The sequence below is a fragment of the Anguilla rostrata genome, chromosome 7, assembly GCF_018555375.3.
Source record: "Anguilla rostrata isolate EN2019 chromosome 7, ASM1855537v3, whole genome shotgun sequence".
Lineage (NCBI taxonomy): Eukaryota > Metazoa > Chordata > Actinopteri > Anguilliformes > Anguillidae > Anguilla > Anguilla rostrata.
Genome location: NC_057939.1, coordinates 28276365 through 28285408, shown reverse-complemented (window position 1 = coordinate 28285408; position 9044 = coordinate 28276365).

Sequence of the window (9044 nt, the reverse complement as noted above, 5' to 3'; positions counted from 1 at the left end):
TATACAGTAGACAAATGAATATAATGTCAAATAAAAGAGTCATGTTTTGTATTTGGTTGCATATCATTTGCATGCAATGACTTCCTGATGTCCGTGACCTATCAGCATCATCAGAGTCTGGATATTATTTTCAGGTTGTCCTACAAGCGATACAAAAACTCTGTGCATTTGAATGGATCTCCATGGGAATTTGGGGGTGTGACTAGATTCAGCTGTAAATTATGCTGATACAGTGGCTAAATGGCTTTAAGTCAAAGGTGCAAGGTATCAAATGAGCCTCAAACCACCGTGCTGCTGCCAGATATGCAGTAGATACTACAAGCATTGCTTTTCCTGATTAATTTTCCTGTTAAACTCAATGGAAAAAATATTCAGGAGAAACAATGCTTGTAATGCTCTCTCTCGCTTTTGTGTACTTGTAGCGGTCATTTTATTTTGTGTTTATATAGGTGCACTCTCTCTCTCCATACGACAGAAACGGTGTTCCCCGGTACTGGCGCATCTCCCCCCCAGGTGTGTCACACTGGCGTTTGACAGTACTATATCAGATTTTCAGCGTGTCAAAAGTTTACATACACTTTGGTGTTGGGGACATGCCGCTACTTCTCATAGTGGGGCACGAAACTGTAGAAGATACACCGATATCATCACAGATAGTGCCAGCATTTTATAATCAGTCTCATTAATTAAAGTTACAATCTCGAAGATTTCCATTTCGTTCTCTTTGACGGTACCAATGGCGAGAAGCAGTAATTGCAGGTGTCAACCAGTGTCGCCTGTGTGACGTCAGTCAGTTGGCACGCCAACTATAACACTTACTATTTACTGAATAAAAAACGGTTGTTATAAAAGTAACGTTATGTACATACTCATTCGTTGTCTAACATTAGGCTAACTGAAGGTGTCTTTACACTGCCGAGCCGGGTTAAAATGTCGTAGCAAACCTGGGGTAGAATTAAGCCGCGTTTCCACCGCAGGAACTTTACCCCGGAACTAGGAACCTTTTCCTTTTCCGGAACTAGGGTCTAAATTTAGTTCCTGGGGCTTTATTTTACCCCCCAAAAAGTTCCTGCTCGGGGGGTAGTACTTTCCAAAAGTACAGGAACCTTTTGGGTGGAGCTTGCAGCGCTGAACATTTCTGATTGGTCGAGTACTCGCAGCATTTGTTTGTATTTATTTTCAACCGCCATGTTTGAAAATATGCAGTCGCAAACCAATTTATTTTCATAATAACTTCAAATCAAACTTGTATGTTATGCGGCACAGTAGCCTACTTTTGGTTATAGCCTGCCAACGTCTTGGAATTATAACGTGTGCTCTTCTGTTCTTTTCTTGCTTTAGTATTCGTTTTATAAAATGCTAAGCATTCGTGCTGGGACAGCATATTACGTAGGCTACCAAAACATTCAAACGGATTAATTCGGTTGCTGAATATTTTCTTCCGGATTTTCTTTGTTAGCCCGTTGTAATTGACTCAAAACGTTTGATACAGTTATGTGAGGTATGCGGTAGTTCTGCGTAATTAACATTGGTGATACAGTAAAAGCAAACTGGAAATCACCTTCCGCACTTTTTGTCTGGGTAAAATAACAGGTTAATTCTAGTAATCGTCCCTTTAGCTTTTTCAGACTGCCGTAATTTTACTCCATTTTACTGCCATTCTTCAATTCCACAAAAAGACCAGGAAGACTATGGACTAATTTATGGTGCATGGTTCGCATCTGGAGGGCACACTTCGCTGCTCGGCTAGCAGTAACTTTTTTAACGAAGGAAAGCAAACGGTGGCTGTACCACTACTAATTAAAATTTTTTTAAAGTCCGAGTTTTCGTTCTATTCTTGTCATTTTGCGATTAGTCTAGGCCAGGCATGTCAAACATACGGCCCGCGGGCCGGACCCGGCCCGTTGGATGATTTAATCCGGCCCGGCATAAATTTCTGAGTATGTCAAAAAAAGAAGCGAGTCTCTATCTTATTTCTATCAAAAGTTATGATTTTTAAAAATAAATACAAACCAAATGCTCCCTCCGGCCGCGGGAGGGCAGTAAATGTGTAAAAGAGCTCACGTCCAGCATGCGGCATTGACACGAGTTAGTACTAATTGCTTCACAATTCACCACTACTAAACAAGTTATCGGTCAACACACCCTTCCCAAAATGGCACTGTCAAAAAAAAGAAAAGTGGACACGGAGTGCTTCTTTGAGCTACGAGGGGAAATTAGACAGTTCATGGAGAAGAAGGGACGCCCAGTAAAGGAACTTAAATGCAAGGAATGGGTGCAGGATCTTGCGTTTATGGTTGATATTACACAACACTTGAATACACTTAACACTACATTGCAGGGCCGTAACAGAGTTGTCACTCAATATTACGACAGCATAAGTGCGTTCAAGATGAAACTGTCACTGTGGGAGACGCAGCTATCCAACGGTGACACCGCGCATTTCTCTTGTCTCACAGCTGTGCGTCCGGAGGCACCAGACCGTCCCGATAATGATTTGGAAAAATATAAAGACAACATAACAGATTTGCTGCGAGAGTTTGAGCAGAGGTTTCAGGTATTCAGTGAACTTGAGAACAAATTTGGCTTTTTTCGCTCGCCATTTACAGTGAAGCCTTCTGATATGCCAGCTGACATTCAACTCGAGCTTATTGACTTGCAGTGCGATTCCGCTATGAAGGATAAATTTGGGTCCGTGGGATTGGATACGTTTTATCAATATCTCGTGCCAGGTTACCCCAAAATAACAGCCATGGCTGCAAAGGTTCTATCCATGTTTGGGACTACTTATCTTTGTGAACAGGTGTTCTCCGTAATGAACAATAATAAAACAAAGCAGCGCTCAAGGTTAACAAATAAACACTTGAATGACATTGTTAAATGTGCTGCTACTCAGGATTTGACACCTAATATCGATACACTTGTGAAGGCAAAAAGATCCCAAGTTTCAGGAGCCAGCAGCAGCAAGTAGACTGCAGGAGTGCAGTAAGAGAGAAAAAAAGTGTGATGACACGAAATTTGTTTGCACTCATGAATACAGATCATTAAAAATAAGATTAATCTGGTTTCATATTAAAGACAATTAATATTGTGCAGTATATTCTCAGCTTCAGTAGGCCCAGCCTAGTAGTTTGATCTGATGTAGTCTAATCTTATTGCCCATGCACGGCTATAACTTTTATTTTGTATTTCTTTTTTTATTTATTTCAAAGCAGTATGACAATTAAGGCGAAAATATTTTTTTCATAGCTCCCACTTGAGTTTGTTTAGTGTGGTGAGTTGGTTCAGGTGTAAAACTGCATTCACTTAACTGTTAAAATAAACCAGTTGTTAACACATTCACCGCCTAACATGAAATCATTTTTTTTTTCCATTGTTGGTGAATAAATGTGTTGTGCTTAGAAAAGATCCCTTGTCATCCGTGATTATAATATGTAGGGTAGGCTACAAATGTAGGCTGAATGATAAAGCATAGTACTGAAAAACAAAGCTAAATATTTGGAGTTGACATTCTTTTACTGATCCGGCCCACCCGAGAACAGAAAGTCTGGATCCGGCCCCAGAGCCAAACTGAGTTTGACATGCCTGGTCTAGGCTATATGGAATTGACGATGAGAAAGTAATCAAACAGCAAATTGTTTACAATGTGTGCATGTTTTCTGCTGTTGTTGCCAGTTATATTGGAAATGTGAATGCATTCTGTCGCTTCGGATGTCAAGACATGAAAGCGAATGTTCGCATAAAAACATAATGAATGTGTTTGAGAGGATATATAAAACAGTTACAATCTGACTATTGGCCTGTTATATACTATTTGTTGCATAACAACGGTCCAAGTTCAACTACCAACAACATTTTTGCTTGACAACGGTAAAATATGCCCAAACGGCTGCAGAAGAATATTTCAATTCCACGTGATTAAATCGATACAAAAAAATGAATACAAAAATAACCATATACAGTCATTGTTGGTAGCCCGTTGTATATAAGTGGAATAAACCCCTCCGGGCTGTCCCGGTTATTAGAAAATAATGGAGGCTACTTCGGTGGTAGTATGGGGTTACAGAAGAAATCATAGGACAGATGGACGGACGACAACGTCGCTTTTTCATACGTCAGTGGGCTAATTTGCCTAATCTTCGCGGGACTTTAGACCGCGGTGGAAACGCAGACAACCATGGGCTGAAGGAACCTTTTAGTTCCTTGAAAAGTAGTTCCTGGGACTAAAAGTTCCGGGTAATTTTGGTGGAAACGCGGCTTTAGTGATGATCAATTTCTGCAAACGTTCTTTATCCACCTTTTTCCCGGTATTAACATATTTACACCGCAGAGAAAAATTCGCGGGATTCGCTCCTGCAATTATGTATCACGTGCACAATAAGCAGTCTTTTTCGTGAATGATTGTTGTGCGGTATTTTTGAAACAACTGCCTTGCAAAATGTTACCCCTGGTGTTTCTGGTTTTGCTAGCTAAACTGTTCGAGAATAAAGCTGAGCTGGGTGTTAAATTAGTAAGCAGAACAAGAAGAATAAAACAAAAACAAAGGGGATTTCATCAAAAAGGGCATAAAGGCTGAACGAACATATGGGGAAGCGTGATAAAATAATAACAATGCTAATCCATACTGCCGTATGCTTTTATTTCATTTTCTCGTGACGTCTTCAGAAATCAGACCCGGCTCTGCTCCCCATACCTCGGCTTTATTCCGATCATTATAATATATTGATGAACTCGATGGCAATGTAAATAACGGTAGCGCCAGTTCAGATCAATGATTCGCAACGAGGCGAAACGGTTTTAGAATGTTGCAGAGACAATTGCAGCGGTATGAACTGGCTAGTAGCAGAGACGTTGCCTGCCCTGAGGTTTTAAAAGACTGACCTTGTCAAATCGCCAAGTGTAGTTTTAGAACGTTTACGATCAGACGTCTTGGAATTTTGCAAGTTGCATCCAGTCTCGTTGCGAATCATTGATCTGAACTGGCCTTAAGTTAGCTACACTGCAACGTTGCAACAAGGTAGCATTGCATTCGAGAGACGGTTTGCGAGGTCGGCTAGCGTTAGCTAGCGTTTTTTCTAATTGTTAGCTGACATTAGATTGTGTTAATTACATTAGCTAGCTAGCTAACACAATGTTACCTGATATGAGAGATGGATACTGTGCGCAACGTTGTCTAAACTAATGTTGTCTTTCTTGACATGGTCCGGTAGCTAGCGTTAGCTGTGCAAATAGCTATGTAATTTAGTAAAGTTACATTGTCATTAAATGTAATACTAAATCTACATCAACAAATAATATGATCTCTCATGTTACACAAAAACTTTTTAGGGTTCCATAACTGCCCCCCCCCCCCCCCTTCTCTGTTATTGTAACACATGCAGACACCGGAAAAAACAGTACGCCGCTCACACACAAGTGAGTTGAAGAGCGAGCCTGTTGCGTTAGTTCCGCCTACCCTCTCAGGCGGACCAACCACTGATGGGTGATGGAAAACGCGTCACTAACTATGCGCCGCTTGTGTTTTTTTCCCGGGAATGTCGCCACAGACACCCAGTTCTTTAATCATGAATTATTATAATAATAATAATAATATTAATTTATATAATAATAGGCTCAATCACCATTGTGTTACCTAATTCGGCGATAGATAGTGACTTAACAGACATTTGTTTTAATGAAAATCTTCAAGATTATTACTTTAAATATACAAACTACAAATGGGCAACTTAAATTAATAATAAAATTAGTTATTATTAAAATTACAAATTAATAGTCAATTTTAACCAAATCATAATATCATGCATTCAGCTAATACTAAATTAATATAAATGATTTTGCTAAGACGTGAAGGTATTCTAACTTTTGATTAGCAGCAGCTGACTCAATTCAACACAAGAGTAATATCAATAGACAACCGTGTAAATATAATAAAGTTTATTAAACACAAAGTACCGAAAAGGACAAAGCAATTCTCTACAATGATGTATAACAAACTATGTGAGTACACGTGTGTCTGGGTGTTGTGTGTGCATGTGTGTGTGCACATGAGTATGTGTGTGAGGAGTGTTGGATGTTCTCCTACGTGGAAGTTGTGTACCGCGGACACGTGTTCACGAAGAACAGAGGAACAAGATGGAGTGTGAATGGAGGGGTTTTTGAAACTAGACGAGCTAGTGAAAAAAACATGAGTCCTTGGTTTCGTTGTTGGAAATGATTCCTGGTTTCCAGTGCGAAGTCTGTGGGAGTTGTAGTGGAAAAGGGGAAGCTGGCCGCCCTTTTCTGGTTCCAAAACACACAGCCTGATGCTTGTCGCAGGTTGCTTGCTTCATGGGACTATCTCTGCAGGATGCATCGGTCGTGTCTGGCTCTCCTGGTTCTTCGACCACCACTAATCATAGGAGCGCTTTGGAGCGCCTCGTTCCTCCCGCAGCCAGTAGTCGAGGGAAGCCGGAAAGGAAAGCTGTGTTAGGGGCTGTGGTTAAATGAGTCACTCTGAGGTGGACAATATGGGCTTTGTAGTTTAGTGTCTTTTGTAGGCTATGGTACCTACAGTGGAATTGCCTTTAAATCCCTCTGATTTTAAGATGGCTCGTGTTACCCCACTTCTCAAAAAACCCACCTCAGACCCCTCCGATGTAACAAATTATCGACCCGTATCGCTTCTACCCTTTCTGTCCAAAACCCTTGAACGAGCAGTTCTTAAACAACTAACCTCTTTTCTCCATCAGAACAAGACCCTCACCAGTCTGGCTTCCGATCCGGGCACTCCGAGACTGCACTCCTAGCTGTGACGGAGGCACTTGCCACTGCAAGAGCCTCACGCCTCTCCTCTGTCCTGATCCTTCTTGACCTGTCTGCAGCTTTCGACACGGTCAACCATAAAATACTCCTCTCCACCTTGGCTGGGATGGGAATTGCCGGGACTGCCCTGTCTTGGTTCGCTTCCTATCTTGCAGATAGGACCTACCAGGTCACCTGGAAGGGGTCTGTCTCTGCTTCTCATCCACTTGTTACGGGAGTGCCGCAGGGATCTGTACTGGGTCCTCTGCTGTTCTCCTTATACACCAGATCTCTTGGTTCAGTCATTAATTCACATGGCTTCTCCTATCATTGTTATGCAGATGACACACAACTCTTCTTTTCTTTCCCCCACTCGGCCACACAGGTCAATGATAAGATCTCTTCCTGCCTGGCTGACATCTCCACCTGGATGGCCAGCCACCATCTGAAGCTCAACCTCAACAAAACTGAGCTGCTCTTCTTCCCGTGCAAGACCTCCTTACTTCGTGAGCTCTCAATCATGGTTGATGGCACCACAGTGACTGCCTCTCACTCTGCCAAGAGCTTGGGGGTGGTCCTGGATGACCAACTGGACCTCAAGGAGCACATCAAGGCAACATCACGGTCCTGCAGATTCCTTCTGTACAACATCAGAAGGATTCGACCATACCTGACGACACACTCCACCCAGCTGCTCGTCCAGGCTACGGTGACCTCTCGCCTTGATTACTTCAACTCTCTCCTTGCAAGCCTGCCAGCTGGTGTGACATACAGCCACTACAGATGATTCAGAATGCCGCTGCCCAACTCATATACAACCTCCCCAAATTCTGTAATAGCAGATATAGCTGTACAAAATAAGTATTGTACCTTACTGAACCCGTGTTTAGCAGTTGTCTACGACCATGAAATGCACTTTTTTGTACGTCGCTTTGGATAAAAGCGTCTGCCAAATGAATGTAATGTAATGAATGTAATTGCTTAACTTGAATCAAACGCTTGGGGTAGCCTTCCACAAGCTTCTCACAATAATGGAATTTTTGCCCATTCCTCCTTGTGTAACTCAGGTTTGTGGGCCTCCTTGCTCAGACATGCTTTTTCAGTTCAGTCCACAAATTTTCTATGGGATTCAGGTCAGGGCTTTGTGATGGCCACTCCAATACTTTCACTTTGTTGTCTTTAAGCTATTTTGTTACAACTTTGGAGGTATGCTTTGGATCATTGTCCTGCTGGAGGACCCAGTTGCGACCAAGTTTTAATTTTCTAACTGATGTCTTCAGGTGTAGCTTCAGTATTTCTAGATAATCCTCCTTCCTCATGATGCCATCTATTTTCTGAAGGGCACCAGTCCCTTTTCCAGCAAAACACCCCCACAACATGATGCTGCAACCCGCATGCTTCACAGTTGAGATGGTGTTCTTCGGATTAAAAGCCTCACCCTTTTTCCTCCATATATAGCGCTGATCATTATGGCCGGACAATTCCATTTTTGTTTCATCTGACCAGAGAACACTCCTCCAAAAGGCTAGGTCTTTGTCCTGGTGATCTTCTTCCTTGCGTAACAGCCTTTCAGGCCATAGTGATGTAAGATTCTCTTAATGGTGGATGTAGATACTTTGGTACCTGGTGCCTCCAACTCCTTCACCAGTTCCTTTGTTGTTGTCTTGGGGTTCAGTTGAACCTTTCAGACCAAAGTTCATTCAGCCCTGGGAGTTAATTTGTGTCTCCTTCCTAAAAGATGCAGTGTCTGTGTGGTCCCAAGATTTTAATATTTGCATACAATTGTTTGTACAGATGCTCGTGGTACCTTCATTTGCTTGGAAATTGCTCCTAAGGAGGAACTGGACTTGTGGAGGTCCACAATTTTTTTTCTGAGGTCTTGGCTGAGTTGCTTGGATTTTCCCATCGTATCAAGGGCAAGAAGGCAGTGGCTCTAAAGGTAGGCCCTTAAATACAGCCACAGGTGCCACTTAACTCCTATTTATGACAATTGGCCAATCAGAAGCTTTTAAAAAGTAATTATATCAATGTCTCAAATCTTCCAGACCATTTAAAGAGACAGTCAACTTGATGTAGCTAAGAGGACTATTCAACAATTAGCTAGCTTCTAGCACTAGCCAGCACTACGCTACCACCATCAACACAACGCACACAGCACTCATACGCCGGTATACACTTGTTATAGCTAGCCGCCTCTACAGCATTTTCAGTAATACGGGAGTATGCAGCTTAAATCCTCTATGGAAAGCAAGCTCACAGCGATC